Below are 17697 nucleotides of genomic sequence, written 5' to 3'. Positions count from 1 at the left end.
AACCGACTGCGCCACCCAGGTGCCCCTGGGCTCACTTTTTACTCCACATAGATCCCTGGCAGGCTCCAGGCTCTGAGCCATCAGCCCAGAGCCTGACGCGGGGCTCGAACTCACGGACCGCGAGATCGTGACCTGGCTGAAGTCGGACGCTTAACCGACTGCGCCACCCAGGCGCCCCTGGGCTCACTTTTTACTCCACATAGATCCCTGGTATCACCCCTATGTCTCTTTCCCAATTTTAGTAAACGTGATATCCAAGTGAGCACTCCCAAATATACTTGCTGTAGGGGTTGAATTCCCTGCCACGGCCAATCAAGTATCTGGTTCGAGTTCGATCCCAAGACCAAAGATGGTGGAGAGAACTTTCCAGAAGGAAGCAGTGACATGAAAATCTGAAAATAAAATGGTTGAGGCATTGTTTGAATTCACACTGGGACCAATCAGGGAGTCTGGTTTGAATTTGAAGTGGCTACTTCATTCCGTACTTGGAATTCTCGCAACCCCGACTCAAACACACACAATGCCAAGCGAGAACCCTTCCCACCAATAAGGAGCTGACATCTGGAACATAGAGGTTTTTCCACAGAATGAGAAGAGTGAGTGGATAGCATCCCCGTCAATCATTCCCACACTAACCAATCAGGACCTTTGGGGGCGGAGCCATAGGCTGGCTATAAAAAGGGCCCAAGGGGTTGCTACAGTCCCCATTTTGCCTCGGGTCGTGTGGTGCGGCTGGCGTTGGTCCTTCTCCTCAGGGGCGAGGGAACGTGGCGGCTGGTCCCACACAGAATCGGAAGAACGTAAGATTGATTTAATTCTGAATTGTCACGCTAGTGGCCTATTTGTAGTACACCTTTTATAGGTGGGGGTATGAAATGTGGTACTATGTTTTGCTAATTAAGAATTTATTTTAATAGTCTAGCGGGCTTTATGCCTGTGACAGGGTGGGTCCCGTAGGTGAATTTGGGCACAGTATTGTGCCCTGTGATGTTTTTACCCGTTTAAATACTGGTCTTGGTCCCCTCTTCTATGTGGCGTCAAGGTTCTCTATGGTGTTTGAAACTTAAAAATGAGGAGATGGCGCTGCCGCCTGAGCGGTCGCGGGACAGCTTCGTCCGTCGCTGCCTGGGAGCTGGTTTAGCCTCCTGTTTTGCATTTTGGGGTGCTTATTGCCTGTGTGAATTTGTTTGATTCGTGGCCCTAGTCCCTTTGTCTCGGTTATTTTCCGCCTGACGAGAAATTTCACACGCTGAGGGATCGTGCGTGGGATTAGGGCAGTTGGGGGGGGGGGCGGCGGCTTCCTTCCAGGGTCATTTGGCGGGGGGGGGTTTCCCCCCTTAAATATCGTTCGTGTGGTGAAATTTCGGAATCGCTCGTGTCGTACGCTAACTTAATTTAAAAAGAAACAGAAAGTCCCGCGGTGTCGTCGACTTGAACGTGAGCAAATTGACGACCCGATTCACCTCAGGACTTGTGCTTTGACGGCCTTAATGGCCTTAAACGCCAAGAGCCTTCAGGAACCTTAACGCCGGTTTGCATTTTGCTATCGTGATACTGAACCGAGAGCGGGCCTGGCCCTTCTCCCGTACCTCGCTTTCCAAGTTTGGTCTTGTTTGCGCCGGCTGTTTTCCAAACGCTGTGGGTGCTCGTGAGCCTCCGGTCAGCCCATACTGGGTGTCCTTCCACGTTTAATTTTGGAGAACAGTTGCTCGTTCAGCCTCGTTGCGTTCTGTTAAATTTCGGTATCGGGGGCTCCGCGGGTCTCTTATGGGAAGTGGGGGAATTAAGGGTCAGATCGAGTGCCTTTTAGTTGGTAATATACTTGCAGATTTGGTATAGATTTATTTGGTTTGGATCCTGGTTTTGTTCTCACTTCATGAATTCTTAAAAAATATATATATATAAATATATGTATGAATATATATAAAAATATATAAAATATATATAAAATAAAAATATATATAAAATATATACATTAAATATATAATAAAAATATATATAAATATATATATATATTTATATATATATATATATTTTTTTGAGGTGCTCCGAATTTACAAGTGCAGAATTTAACCCTCTGGCTCAGTCCTGTAAGTTTCACGACAGTGAATGCAGTGGAGGGTCTTGTCCGGGCGGTCATTTAACACAGTTTGGCACTTGGTTTTACAGAGAAATTGTAGGTCTAGTATCATTTTATTACATTAAAAGCAGCTCTTGGTCTTTTTCGTAAGCTTTGTGTAAAAGAGTTGGGTGTTATCTTTGATTCGCAAATAGGGTAAAGAGTTTTCTAAGGGAAGGAAGGTATTGTGGTATTTTCGGTGTGAAAATGCACACCACTTTCACAATCTGCATGGCCGAGAGTGTATTTTAGGACAACGGATGCCCCAGAGTGCCGGTCACTGGCCACCACGAAATGCTGTTTGCGATTTTGTTTTCACGTTATTGAATTCATTTCTGCTAGTCTTTTGCATGCATTTCCCTTGACAAATGTGAGATATTTCAGTGTATAAATTTGGAAAGGAACGTCGAGACTGCTGTGTTTCTGGAAGTGAACAGCCATTGGAAATCATGTTGCGTAGTTCTGAATCTTACTTTACAGTAGAATTGTGTATTTAACATAATGGGAATGTACAATTTTACCCCTAGCTCCTCTTTCCCGAGTGTTTTTCCACAGAAAAGCCAGATTTCTATGGTCTCCAGTTACGAACAAACAACATTGTTTAGTAGCAAGTTAGCACCGAAACTGGCGGGAATACAAGGCTCCGCCTCCTGCTGGCGCGTGCTGGCCCCGCCTCTAGCCCACGCGTGCCTAACTCTGCAGTAAGCTGGGTTAAACCTTTAAATGGCAAGTGCAGGCTTTTGAAATGGATAGAGATGGCTTATTTATATCCATGCTTCTATTTTGTGAAATGTAATGTGTATTAACTAAATGAAAGGAAAACTCTGGTCTCTCTCAAAGATCTGAGAACCCTAACCGCCAAGAGGAACCTGATTCTTGCCTGAGGTAAAGTGGTGCTGGTTGAATTTGTCTGGTTCATCCTTAATTTTGACTTGAATTGTGCATATTGTTTACTATGTAAATGACTTATTGATACCTTTATTGGTGGAACGTTGTTATTCTCCAAATATTATCTTCCTGGACTATATTGAGAAACCAGAAAGATCGATTGTTGGTAGGATTGAAGGCTGCCTCTGCTTTTGTTGCCATGAGGAACCAAGGTTTGGGGAATGGGGACATTAACTAGCTTCACAAATACTACTGTTTGAAGCAGAGCCCTAACCCTTGAACAATTTCCAACTGTGGGATTTAGGTCCAGGTGTGGAGTTTGAAGGCATTTTATTGTATCCACCTTTCTCAAGAGAATCCCAGAGGGAGAGGGGACATTTTCTAAAGACCACATCCACAAAAGCCAATATTAGTAACTGTCAGATTTCTTCCATTGTTACTTGCTGTGCTCAGTGTCAGATGGTAACACTGCTGCTTAATGGTTGAAATTATTCATGAAATTACTCTAAATGATACTAGCTTAATTCTGATGTCCATGATTTTGTAAGTTACTGCATTACCAACTACTGACACTAATACACCATGAAGTGCTGTTGTGTAACCTGGTGAACAGCCCTGCCAAGGGTTTTATTACCCAAGGTATTGAATAGAATAAACGGATTCATTTGAGACCCACCCCTAAAGGAATTAAGAGATGCTGTGTATCAGTCTAACATTTCATAATGCCCCCGTGATGTTTGATTAAAGCAGAGTAACTGGATCATTTTGAAGGGTCAATAGAAAATCTGAAGCAGTAGTCTTATCTTGTAACCACAGGATGAGTGTAGGTGCTGTTTTACATTGTCTTTCATTCTTTATGATTGGGTATCCTAACCTCACCAACCGTTTTCAGAAGTTCCTCTGGATAAGTGAAAGAGTATAGGTGTCCCATCCACCCACCCGAGTTTCCAAGTTAAGTAACTCTCTGCCCACAGGCAGATCTCCTTGCAGATTCATCACCTCCTTCAGGACCTGTGATAGAAAAGTCCAGTATTGATCAGTCTGTGGGCCTGTAATGTGAAGAAAGTGGAAATAGAACCCATAGTCAGAACCAGCCAGATGAATAAGTGCATCTCTGTGTAGCATGAGCTGAGGGGTATTGGGCAGAGAGTGGCCCCCCTCTGCTGTCCTCGTGTCATCATTAAAGATGGTGTTGAAATGTTATCCCCAGGTCTTTAAAAGGTAGGCATGGTGGCAGGGTCACTCCTGGGCACTGCCGCCTAACTCCACGGTAGAGACCACGACCCTTTATTAGGCAGGACCATCTTTTCTCCCACACATATTTGTGTTCTTCTCTACACTGTGGTTGCTACTGTTAGAGTTTGGCATAATTAGACTGCGCCACCCAGGCGCCCCTAGACTGTTGTGATTTTAAAGAAACTTCACTTTGACTTTTTAACACCAGAGTTTTAATCTTTCTTTTTATTCTTTTTTCAGATCCAATAACACACCGGAACGAAGGAACGAACTAGATTGTAGAAAACAAACTTCGGAAGTCAAAGCCAAGTGGGGTGCTTAGCTTTGTTTCAACAGGTATGAGAACATGGATCTGAATATAATTTTAAAGCCAACCTCTGTCTATGAGAAAGAGGGAAAGATGAGACCTATGGACCAAGTCAGGGGCAGGGAATGGTAGTCGGCCAGCCAACCCTCCCTGTGAGGTTTATTTGGTATGGATCCTGAAGGCATAGGCCAGCAATTAAAGTAATAGAGGTCAATTCTCGTCTAAATCTTTACTCTTCGATACACTGTTGGCCATTTTATTGGTTTGCAGATGTTGATGGAACCACATGCCCCACATGGTGTGTTTCATACTCAGTAAGCCTGTTGTCTCTGAGTCTGAGAGACACTCTGCTCATTGTCACTCTGAGGCAATAGTCTGTCAGCTCAGCTGACTTCTAACATATTATTTCAACACGTTGTGTCACTGTTAAAAATTTTTCAGTGAATTCAGGTACTGGAAGCTGCGGACGGATGAGGTTTGAGATTTGCATGCTAAGGCTCCCTGACCCCTGTCTTTCCTGTCACATTGCACAAAGATGTGCAGTGGGATGAATGGACTTGGGTGAACTGATCATGACAAAAAGTGCTAATGTTGATTGGGTTACATTTAATGCTCCTGTATAATCCTCTGTTTTGTTCCTGTCCAGGTCACAGTTTCTATCAATATAGTGGCCAAACCACAAGGCTTGATTGGTAAGTGTTCCCCTTATTTGGTGCTGTTTCCCCAAGATTGTTACCCACTGTGCTTCTTCAAAACACGTAGAGGTTCTGTGTCTGAACTTGATTTCACTTTTGCTAACTGTCAATTTTCTGGCAAGGTATATGCAGTAAGTGGGTCAGGATTTTTTTCTGGTGAGTGATGAGATTTCATATTCATTTGGGGTTGAAACTTCCAGAACGCGGGAACACCAAACCTCAGAGTGGGGACATCTTCTGACCACAGTTTACACTTTAAGAGGTGTTGCTCACTTTGGCATATGTTTTGGAATGTGACCTTCCCCTGCAGTCCTGGAACAGTAAATCTTAGGAATGGTACTTATTCCTACCATCTGTAGAGTAAATGCCTGCATTATGCAGCTCTGAGGCTTGGTGCTTTCTAGCTTGCCTATTGGGGTCAGTCAGACCTCAGTTCAAACCTGCCTCCATCAATAACTATTCTTAGTCCTAGCTAACTCTTTGAGCCTCAGTTTCCTTATCTGCAAAACAGCAGTCATACTTTGCCATCAGCGATGTTGTGAGAATTAAGTGTGACACTTTTTGTAACGCACCAACCACACAGGAGGTACTCAATGCATTAGTCCCCCATTTTCTAAATGTATATATCTGAACAGGACATTGTACTGCTTGGGGTAGCCCCCTTTCTGCCCCCTTCCTTTAATTATCTTCTTTGCTTTCTCAGCCACAGCGCATTCTTCATAGGTTACACTGGCTTGTCTCTGGAAATTATACCTCTGTGATCTTGCTTTGAAGCAAGAGGTGGCCCAGGGACCTGAGATTTTCCTTGTGCTGAGCCGGGTTCTTTTCTGGCCAATTTGAACACCTTACACCGAGGCTGACCTGGCTCAGCACCCGGAATGACATCCTAGAATTTGTCAAGCTGTGCAGGCTGGAGGGTACCTGTTAACTGAAAGTCCTAGAAAGTTCTCCTCTCATTCCTCCCCCATAACAAGTGTCTCCTGGGCTGCGATTAGTTCATTTAAGATTAGGTGAAAATCTTGACAGTGTGAAGGATGGGACAAAATGCTCAATATAAATATGCACTATCCTAAGATGATCTCAAAGAGACTGTTAACTTTTAGTCTCAAAAGATATCTCTGGTTCCGCTACTTTTATATTAGCACAAGTTATATTTTGGTAAGATTATGGAACCTAGAGTTCACCCATTCAAGATAAAAATCCACATTTCTGGGGCACCTGGGTGGCTCAGTCAGTTAAGCATCCAAATTTGGCTCAGATCACAATCTTATGGCCCGTGAGTTCGAGCCCCACTTTGGGCTCGCTGCTATCAGCTCAGAGCACACTTTGGATCCTCTGTCCCTATCACCCCTCTCCCACTCATGCTCTCTTTCTCAAATATGAATAAACATTTTTTTAATCCACACTTCTTTTTGATTGGAAACTAAAGTGTCTAGCTGTTGCATAGCTCGTTGACATTCCAAAGCCTTTTGATTTATCCCTGTAATTGATGAAATATCTTTAAAGCCCTGGACCCTGGGGTCATTATTATTTCCCATTAAGTGAAAAACTAAGGCCTGAAGTATTTAGAAAAAGCTTTACCCAAAACCACTTAGTGGTGCAGCACCAACCAAGTTCCCTCACTAAGCAACATGATGGTGACCTTAGCTTAAGCATGGTTGTCCAAAAAAGGTATGAAACTTTATTATAACTCTGCCACCTCATCCCCATTCCATACACATTTGTACCCACTGCAGATTTCAGTCATCTTGAATCTTTTCATTGGGGGCGGGGAGGTGTGGAGAAGGCCTAAATGAATGGTTTAGTGGGTAATTTCACTAAGCTTTGGCATTTAAAAAGTGGTTACAAGGCAGAGAAATCCAAAAAGGTTAATGTCCATTTGGATGGATTATCCCCAGAATTCAGGAACCTAGGAGAAGTGAAAGGGACTCTATTCAAAACTTAAGGTGGAGCCTGGCTTCTTGAATCCTAACAAGTTCAGTCTTTTGCCCTTCTACTCATCTGGGGCCTACGTGTGAATGGTTGCTAATTATTTTGAATTTTAATGGGCTATAAATTCTTGGTTTGATTTTTCTGCCTCAAACTCATGCTTAGGTTAAACGTGTTTTCATACTTATATGTATATTGGAGACAGATTGGAAATTTAATGGCAAGTCTATGTGGATTATGGGTCTTTTATGTAGGAAAAAATCAATTTTCTTAGCACTTGATGAAAAAGCACCATGTACACAAAGGTTAATATACTCACATTTTATTTCCTTTAAAAATAACTTCAAATTGTAATTATAATGCAGAGAAGGTCTAAAGACTACAAAAAGTGGTATGCTAGTAAATGTTTAACAACTGGCTCTCTAAAAGAAGAGAAAACACTCTGATATATAGCACTTTCCAATTTCGGAGGTGAAAAATATCCCATCATGGCCAATTTTAAGCTACAAATATGACATCACAGAATGCAGATTTAGGAAGAACTGTACACTCTCCACTCCTATGAGGCAGATCTTACACAGAACTGAAAGAATTTAAAAATCACTGATGATCCAATTACGTAGAGTTACAAGCACTGCCAACATTTTGGTGTTTGTGCCAACCAGTCTTTCTGTGAAAATACCCATACTGGTGATGATGGAGAGTCTTGTCATTGGATTTTGGTAAGAAATCTGTGTTTTCTCATTCAGATATTTGACTCCCATTTTGTTTCCAAATATTATGTACACACTTAGGAAGCGTGTGTACATGATTCAGTGAATTTTTTTATTCTAGTTTTTGTTAAGCCTAATGTTCCACAAAGCATTGTACAGTGTGACATTTAAAAAGTTGTATGATTGCTGCAGGTGTATTGCTCCTCTACTTCAATAACAGCATATGTAGGGATGGTGAGAAGACCATGATCTTCATAGGGAGAGTTGTAGTTCATTTGCATGGCTTGATGCGGACTGATTATAGGTCCGGCCCATGGGACTATAAACACAAGTGAGCAAGAAGCTTTCTCTGTGTTGTTGATATTTACATTCTCAGTGGCTAGAATTGGTTCTAGGAACAAACTGCCTCCTAGTTAAGGACCTTAGGTCTTAGGGAAAGTGTCAAGAGGGACAGGAGGCATTGCTACATGTCTATGTGTAGGTACACAATTTAAGCAATCCTGTCCAAGGTCCAGAAGGAGCTGATGAGGTTACCACACTGTAGCTGGACCAAGCAGAATCTCCAGGTCAGTCTGGTAGAATACAGTAAAAGGACTCTGGATAATCATGGGTGCCTCGGGAGAGCCTCGTGACTGCTAGATCCCCAAAGAGCAGACCTGTGAGCTTCTGCCAGAGTTCAGAGTAGAGGTTCTGCCCTTCTTGCTCGCATCTTTGTTTAGCTGATGATGCAGTGATTAATGTCTGGGGAAGGACGTCACTAGAGGCAAGAGAGGCCAGCTGGAAGTGTGGTGGGAAGAGAACGAAGAAAAAAAAAGGATTGTCCATGGTGTACAAAGAGGCATGTGCAGCCTGCTGCTCGGAGAGTAATTTCTCTAAATTTGATCTCAACAGATCTAGTTTCACGGTTTCCACCTGGGCTGATAAGTGCTTATATCTCTGTCCGGATCCTTGTGGAAGTGAGAATGTATAGGAGTCACAGAAGAGGAGCATTTTTAATAATATATTGTTTTGATTCACAAAACAAACAAAATGGCTGCAGGCGAAGATTTTCACAGCTGGCATAAGTGTTAATTAGAACCAGTTAGAAGCCTTGGCTGTGAGAGGGCTTGTTTAATTTAAATATCTATGCAGAGAACTGGTTATCAGTAAAAGGCATGGCTGGCACCCAGCCATCAGGAAACCCCCAAACCTATCTGTTTCCTTGGACTTTTGACCAAAACAAAGTCACCCTCCCCCCTCCCCCCCCCCACACTGAGTACTTCAACCAGTGAAAATTTTCATTCTTTTATTAAGCAAAAACACTCTCCAGTTGCCTATTGTCAGCCTTTCTAATTTTTGGCTATTCTATAAATATGCCCTCCACTTGCACATGTAGTTAGGTTGAAATGTCAAGGGACCACAGGGGGATGTTTATGAAATTCCATAAAAAAAAAAATGTTTTCACAAAACTGAGGTTTATTGGTATTCCAGAGGAGCTAGTAATGACTTCTTTTCCATTTGAGTCTGCTCCTTGCCTTCTCCCCTTCACCTTGAACTTTTGCTTGAATCTAGGAATCAATTTTGCCTAATTTCCAAATGCTGCTTGTCAGTGTTTTGCCTGGATTCATTATATATATACCCAGAGTGGAAGGTAACTTGGTGCATCTTAATAACATAAAGACTACCCTTCTCCTGAAAAGCATCTCTTCTCTTCCTGCTATTTTGTTCTGTCATTTCTTGGCAGAATTGAGAGATATAATGTTTCATTAAAATGAGGGGTTCTCTTAACAGTACATTGACTCTTCTATCTCATTTCATGATAAACTCTACTCCTCACATGCAGGAATTTGCAGGAATTCATATTTTTCATGGTGTTCTCATGAATCAGAAAGGACTGTTCCTTGGTCACTGTCCAACTGTGGAGCCGACATGCATTCCTTACAGTGTCTCTGTGCAGGGCTCCTCCAAGTAGAGTTTAGCTAGCTACTCACTAAGTGCACAGACCAGTCAGGAAATAGAAGTTTGTGTTTTGTTTTTATTTCTATCAAACTTATACAAGTATGACATCTTGTAGGATAAAATAACTCCATGAGGTTTACTCACAAAATCAGTAGTCCCCCCAACCTACCACCATTCCATTTCCTGTTCACCGTGTTTATCCCGAAGCAGCACCATGTGATCGTGCGATGGTAGAAATAACTGGTGCTAACAACTGCTCAGAAAAACATAAGAGCTCTAAAAAAAAATTGAAGATGGGGTGCAGTGGCCACTTTGTGGATGTCTTTGTGCTTGTCTATCTAAAGGGAGGAGAATTACAGAGGATAAATCCTCAGAAGGGGGACCAGGAGAGGGGATTAACAAATAGGAAATGGTCTCTCACCTTCCAGGAGCCTACAGCATGGGCATCTGGGAGGGCTAGGAACAACAGCACCCGATAGAGCTGCTCCCGAGGATGAGGACAAAGCAGCAAGTTAGAAGGACAAGGGCTTTTGGTGTGAAAGGTATCACGGGAATTGTGTGTTCAGGGGAGTGTCTGCTGCTCCCTTCCCACCCCCCCCCCCATGCTTTAATATCTCCTCACTGGACAAGCAGCCAAAGGGATATCACAGAACTGGGAGTTACATTACCATGGCCCAAGATGTAGCCAGCAAGTATGGAAGGAGATAGACACGTACCCTGAGGGAAAACCACCACGGTCTGCAAACACCACTTATCCCTATAGGTTTCCATTTCAGAATATGGACATTCAAAAGAAATGCATAGCACTGTTGTCATCTGATGTTTTAAAAAACTTCCATGTGTCTTCCCACCTTTTGCCTTGTGGCTTGCTTCAATTGATAATGAGTAATACCCGAAGATGATTTTTATTGGGCAAAGATATTTGTAAGAGACACTTTAAATTTTAGTATCCTTGAAGGTGCTGAGTTTGAGAGGCATCAGTTGCTTTACGTGCTTCATTTAAATACATAGTGCATCTATGGTCCCTTTTTAAAATATGTGGGCAATTAGCTGGTGGCTCCATGCTTTTAATATTATCCCCTTTCTTGGTCTGTTATTAAAGTGACAGAAAGACTGATTGCCCTTGATACATGAGGTAAGGATGGTAAGTAGTGTTCATCATCTCTTTATCATCTAGAGTCTGAGACTGATTCCTTTTAGTCCTGAAAATCTATTGTATTCACCAAAATGCTGACTGATATTTGGGCTCCGCTGTAGGTATTCTAAATACTAATTTCTTGGTGGTAGTTTCTCAACCTGGAAAAATGATAGCTGAAAGTCTTAGGTATATAAATATACTTCAGGAGTGCACTGAAGGCTGGAAGAAAACTGGCCACACGAGGCAGTGTGGAAAGGAGTGAGGGGAAAGTGTGTGAGCTGGGAAGTACTCAACAATTCACAATCAGCCCATTTGTCAGGAGACCATTATCTAAGAACCTTTCAATTTTCAGAATTAGTTTATATATTTGATTCATTTCTTTCCAAGCACCTTAAGCTCATTGGAAAATGAGTAGTTTGGAATTGGATTGTCTACTCAAATCTGCAGTAATGTGGGAAGAGTATCTAAGAATTATAGAGATTTAAGGGTCCTCAAGACAGTGCTCCAAATATGTGTAAAGAAGAAGCAGATACCAACGTACATTTTGAGTACAGGAGAGAGTACTGCCCTTTGGCAAAGCTGAGAAATTGGTGAAATTTATTTACCATTTTCCCTGTGAATTCTGTACTAAGTTGCTGTAGGCTTCGTGGTCTCTGCCTCTTGTGGATTTTTCTTGGGCCTGTGAAAAATGGCTCTGGGATGAAAAATGGCTCTGGGGATAGGTGGCCTCTCAACTTCTCATTCGTTTAGAGAGTTGGGTTATCTGGGACAGGCTTTTGCACATGAGCCACTTTTTGAGGGTGAGGTTGCTCCAATGTGTTTTCCTTCAGCTTTTCTATATTGCACATCTTTCCTGCTGTACTTTAAAGTGCAGTTGTGGTTGCTGCCTGCAGCAGTTCATTCCTCGCTTGGGGTCCCGCGTTGTGATTTTCAGGAGGGTTCAGCTAAATTTCTAAGTTTTAACTCCTTACATTGGTCCATTTCTTTTTCTTTCTTATTTTGGGCAATTCTGTGTGCTGGGTTTCAGTGCCTCTTTTTTTTTCCCTCCGACTCTCCTTGTTTTTTGGCTCAGACCTTTGTTTTCTTAACACATTCTCACTGTAATGACACTTCTGAAACTGATGTGTTTTGTGTCTGTCAAAAAGCATCCATTCTTCAACTAAATCCTGTCTCTTTTCCATGAACGCCATCAGGCTATCTGAAATCCACTCCAAGGTTTGGTTTTCTCAGTCCTTGTCTTGCTTGGCTATACTCTATCATGTTTCATCTTTGGTGTGCCTTTCCTAATTCCATAAATTTCTCTGCCATGTGCCTTTAGGGAAACTTGCAGTTCCTATATGCCAACTCACTTACAGTAACTGTCACTGGAAAATCATGCAGTAAGTCTGTTAGTATTTTATATTGATATTGCTGGATTTTTCTTCTAATCCATCCAGATTTTTTTTGTCTTGATCTTTAAGAGATAGTTTCCTAATTGCTATTATTACACACTTTGTGCTGCTTAATCATTTTCTGTCTCTTGGGTCCACTCTGACTACTGAGTTCTTGTCTTTCATCAGTTCTCAGGTTCTTGGATCCTGGTCACTCATGTGATCTTTTACAACTTAAACATCTTTCCTAATATAGAATACACTCTTGAAGAGAATGTAGACCTGGATGTATGTCCTTTTCTCATTTTGTTTGTCCTTCCTGGTCTTCAAGATCTAATATTCCCCTGTCTGCACAAGCTGACTTCTAAGATCTCGTACTTAATACTAAGATCTCTTACATTGAACTTACTCTGGTGTTTTAATTCTACTGCTCATGTTCTTTGATTTGGCAGATTAGTTAACTTCTCTGAACTTAAATTTCCCTAAGTAAGTATAAGATGCAGATGATAAGATTTGCCCCAGCTTCTTAAAGGGGTTGTTAATGAGGGCAGAAGTTAAAAGCATTCTTGAAAGTTGGGTCCCCAGAAATACCACCAAGATAACTTGTTGCTAAGGCAAAGCTGAGTCTGTCCTTACTCTGGTAAGGAAGAGCGCTACCTTGGTAGAGCCTTAGTAGCATGTCAAGGGGGAAAGGCAAAATGGGGATAATTGTGAAGTTTGGGAATCTGAATGAAGGTGGCTGTTTGAGTATGAAAGCTTGGTTAGGATTGGTTAAGTATCATGATATAATAGTGTAGGATTGGTGGGCCCAACAAGGGGAAGCTTTTGAGACAAGGGCTTTGGTTTTAATCCTATCTGCTTGAAAACCTGTTTGCTGTTCATCTGAATTTTTTTCTGGGAGCTTCTGGAATAAGCAACAGAGTTATTTGCTATGTTTTTCTTCATGAGCGAGAGTTACCTGGAATAGTAAAGTCATGTTGATGAATACAGAATAGTGAAACGATGTTTGATAAGACAGAGTGAAAAAAATCATGTTAATGTAGGCAGTTCAATGTGAGGGGGTAGATGCTTTTAGTTCTCAGTATACAAAAGCACTTTTTAAATGATAAGTACTACATAAATGATGGTGGTGGTATTGATAAAGTGAGTTTAACTTGCTTTTGATTCTTATACTTTTTAACCTAAATGCAGTATTTTTTCTTTTTAAACTTGGTAGGAAAGGGAATCTTTATTCAAAATACTAAGCTTCTGAAATGCCATTTAGTTCTACTTCCATGCCTGTCCCCAGCCTCACTTGAAAAAGTCAAGTGTGTAACCACTATACGATTTTCATCTATTCTTCTAGAAAACAACCAATTATGAATGATAATGAAGGGCAAATTTAGGAGGTTTTAATTCAGGTTAATCCTTCAAAACTAGATAAAATTATTGAAGGCAGATATACGCCAGCATGCTGGGTGAAACAAAAACTCTCCTGGCAAACTCAAGGCAGCCTTCTGCCTTCTCTATCTGAAAGCGAAATCTATCGTGGTAGGTCTTTTCTTTCTAGCTTCCATTATGGCCTTAACACTGGCTCACGAGTTAACTCCAGTTACATGGTATACATAAACTGTTTTTTAAAAACTCATTGGCCATAAACGGGAGAATAGGTTGCTTTACACATATACTGATATAGGTACAATATCATAAAAAGATTATGTTAACATTGGACCAAAAGGTAAAATTTGGAGGGCGCCTGGGTGGCTCAGTTGGTTAAGTGTTTGACTTTGGCTCAGGTCATGATCTTATGGTTCGTGAGTTTGAGCCCCTCATCTGCCTCTCTGCACAGAGCCTGCTTCAGATCCTCTGTCTCCCTCTCTCTCTGCCCCTCCCCTGTTCGCACACATGCTCCCCCGCCCTCTCTCTCAAAAATAGATAAACATTAAAAAAAGGTTAAAATTTGGTTCTCCCAAGATAGTTACTACAGAGTTTATTATCTTTAGGCTACATAAACATCAAATCAGTATTATTGGATTAATCTTTTAATTGTGTGATTTCTTACTAATAGTTCTGACAGGGACAGGTCTGACATTGTAGAAAATAAATGGACATAGAGGAAAGAGCTTTGTCCTTTGGCATATATTATAGCTTCTTAGTAACCTAGAGCTTGTATATTAGTTTATTAACTTTGACAAGTTCTTGAGTGTTTGGAGTGGAGGGGGAAATGGCTACAGGAAGCTGTTCCCAGTGTTTAGTATTGATTATTGTTCCAAATGGATGCCTGTCTATAGTAAATCTCTGTCTCTATCAATCTATCTATCTGGAGAGAGATGGATAAGAAATCATTTAAAACTCTAGTGGCTTAAAACAAAATGTTATTTAAAGTTTCTGTGGGTGAGCAGTATAGGTAAGGTTTATCTGGATGGATCTGGGTCAGGGTCTTTCACAAAGCTGTTATCAAGTTGTTGGCTAGAACTGTTTTGTCTCCAAGGCTCAACTGGAGGAAGATCCGTTTTCAGGATTACTCATGTTGTTGTTGGCTGGCTTCAGATCCTCAAAAACTGCTGGCTGGAGATGTCAATTTCTTGCCACTTGGGTCTATCCATAGGGCAGCTCACAAAATGGCAGCTGGTTTTCCTCAGAGTGAGTGACAGCCAAACAACATGCCAAAGATGGAAGCCACGGTCTTTTGGTAACCCAGTGTCAGAAGTGGCATCCCATTACTTCTGCTGTGTCCTCCTTGCTAAAAGCTAGTCACTAAGTGACCACTCTCAAGCGGAGGGGATTACACAAGGTTGTGAATACCAGGCAGTGAGGATCCTTGAGGGCCATCTTTGAAACTGCTTACTACGAAGCCTGACTTAGTCCTGCAGTTACTTCAAAAACCCAGCAGTCATGAATACTGTCTTCATTATGAAACCTTGTGAACTTGAGGAGGTAGCCTTTGTATGAGACTGTCACCATTGTGTAAGAAGGAAATGAGTAGAATTATAAATTCACCCTATTTTCCTGCTAGAAGGACTACAAGTATCATCTTGTTTAATGCTCTCTTATATATAGAGCACCAAAACACTGATTTTTGGAGGTTGTATGAACCAAATAAATTGCATTTAATAATATAGTAACACAAATAGTGTTAATTTGGTTCCTCAATGCATGGAAATTTTTGGCATTGGAAAAATTTTAAGCTAGTTTACTACTTTATTGTATATAAAAGGATAGAACTCAGGAACAGCCAGGTGGAAGCAATGCATAGGCCAAGGGTATACGGAAGGGTTAAAGAGTTTCCATGTTCTCTGAGTGCCCCACTCTCCTTGAATCTCCACCTAGAAGTTACTAATTAGGGCTTCTGATAGCCTATGTTAATCCACTGAGTTGATAAATTCCTGCCTTTCTGCCTTTCTGCCTTTCTGTGTGGCTATATTTATGTTCTTGCACATGTTTATCTGAAACTCTCAGACCTGGGCAATGTAAATAGTCCTTGACTTAGTCTACCTTGGTTCTGATTTCACAGATAATTCAATAGATTAACACAACTCAAAAGAAAGGAATAATGTAAGTAAAGGTACTCAAATAGTCTTGATTGCCTATTATGATTTTTAAAAAAATTCCCTTCCACTATGGGATTTTCTCATTTCTCTCTCTCCTGTAGGTGTGAGGTGGTGGATAGAACAACTGTGCTTGAAAGGTAGCAACTGTTCATTGCAGGGCTGTTTTGTGCTGGTGAACTGTGACAACCTTTTGATATAATTTCTTTTCTGATTCCTACCCTTTCCCATGACTCTGGGCCTCTTTTTTTTGGTTTCATACACAAGACAAATGCTTTATTGTCTCATGGTTTTTGCTCTTGCTATCTCGTCTGAGTGGAATGCTGGTCTTAGCCATCCTGGTCTGCTGATCTCTGAGTCTCTCTAGTATCACTGCAGTGTGTAATTTGACCATTGGACTACCAGTGTGGACCATTATGAAATAGGAGAACTGGAAGGGTCCTCAGAGGCTTCATAGTAATTTTCCGATTTCATTTGGGAGATAAAAACAGTGAAGAAAATAGATTTGCTGAAGATTCAAAGAATACATCACATACTTGAAATAAACTCAGGACCAAGCTAGACATTGAAGGGGGTATAAAAACTCATGGCAATAAAAATGATCCTTTGCCTAGTTAGAGAGGCAAAACTAAATTAAATTCACTTAATCCATGTCATAATTGAGGGGAAAGAAACATTGCACTTTAGATAGAGAAGTGTTAGAAAATATTTTTTTAGAACTTTTTTTGTTTATTTGTTTTATTTTGAGAGAGAGAGGAGAGAGAGAATCCCAAGCAGGTTCCACACCATCAGCATGGAGCCTGACATGGAGCTTGAACCCATGAACCATGAGATCATGACCTGAGCTGAAGTCAAGAGTCAGACACTCAACCAACTGAGCCACCCAGGCACCCCGAGAAGTCTTAGAAAATCTTAATGGTGGGATGCAACTTGTTTTAGCTTTTCAATGATAGAACAAAAGTAAGAATCCACAGAGGAGAGGGAAAGAGTACTCAAAACAAGAGAAGAAATGTGTGAAGTAAGGGGATAAAAGTAGGAGGGCACAGGTAGACCTTTGATCTTTAAAGCTGAATTGCTAATTGAAATCTGCTTCTGCCACCAGACTTACCTTTTCCCAGCGTTGGTGTTACTTGGCCCTGAGTACACAGGCTTTATTGGATTATTACATCTGTGACACTACAGCTGTTAGTCACACTCAGCTATAGGACCTGACAATATAATGATCTGTTTTTATTTCTGTTCTGATAGTGCCCCAGAAGTACTGAAATTATGACCAGAAAATTAATTTCTTTGCATTTGGACAAGTAAAAGAAGAGGGAATAGTTCTGTATTCAGCCTATAAATCTCCAGAGTTGTTTAGAAACAACTCTTTGTGTTAAGAGTTAGGGCTGAATTTTGCATTAAACTTTGCACTCTTCCCCGGAGGAATTGGTCAGAAAGATGCCTGATCAGAGCATTTTAATATTGCTCAAGTCTATCAAACAGATGCTTGTGCATATATGCACACATAGTTGTAACATTGATTATTTTGCAAGGTCAGAAATGGAAAGGCTGTGGAGCCCCTGGCCATCTCGGTCAGTGGAGCATGCAATCTTGATCTCAGGGTTGTGAGTTTGAGCCCTGCATTGGGTGTAGAGATTACTTTAAAAAATCTTCAAGAAAAAAGAAATGGAAAGGGTGTTCTATGCCACATATTAGTTACTTTCTTGAGTACGAAATCAGCTATTTTAAACAAGCTTCTTTCTCACAGGAGATTTTCTCAGAGGTGTGTGTGTGTGTGTGTGTGTGTGTGTGTGTGTGCGTGCGCGCGCGCGCGCGCATGCATGATCAATCCCTC

At 41.3% G+C, this 17697-nt stretch overlaps 1 protein-coding gene across 1 annotated transcript in view; it reads left to right on the top strand.

The window, feature by feature from the left end:
- Positions 1-690: 690 nt before the first annotated feature.
- The window catches only part of USP26 (ubiquitin specific peptidase 26), a 53310-nt gene continuing 36303 nt past the window's right edge, over positions 691-17697 (top strand). Inside the window, exons 1-3 of the mRNA XM_019824317.3 lie at positions 691-800; positions 4484-4579; positions 5197-5242. The gene's annotated coding sequence lies outside the window, so the exon portion shown is untranslated. The remainder of the gene's footprint in view (positions 801-4483; positions 4580-5196; positions 5243-17697) is intronic.

The sequence above is a fragment of the Felis catus genome, chromosome X (assembly GCF_018350175.1).
Source record: "Felis catus isolate Fca126 chromosome X, F.catus_Fca126_mat1.0, whole genome shotgun sequence".
NCBI lineage: Eukaryota > Metazoa > Chordata > Mammalia > Carnivora > Felidae > Felis > Felis catus.
The sequence above is the reverse complement of the archived record's forward strand: the minus strand, read 5'-3'. Positions and strand labels throughout refer to the sequence as shown.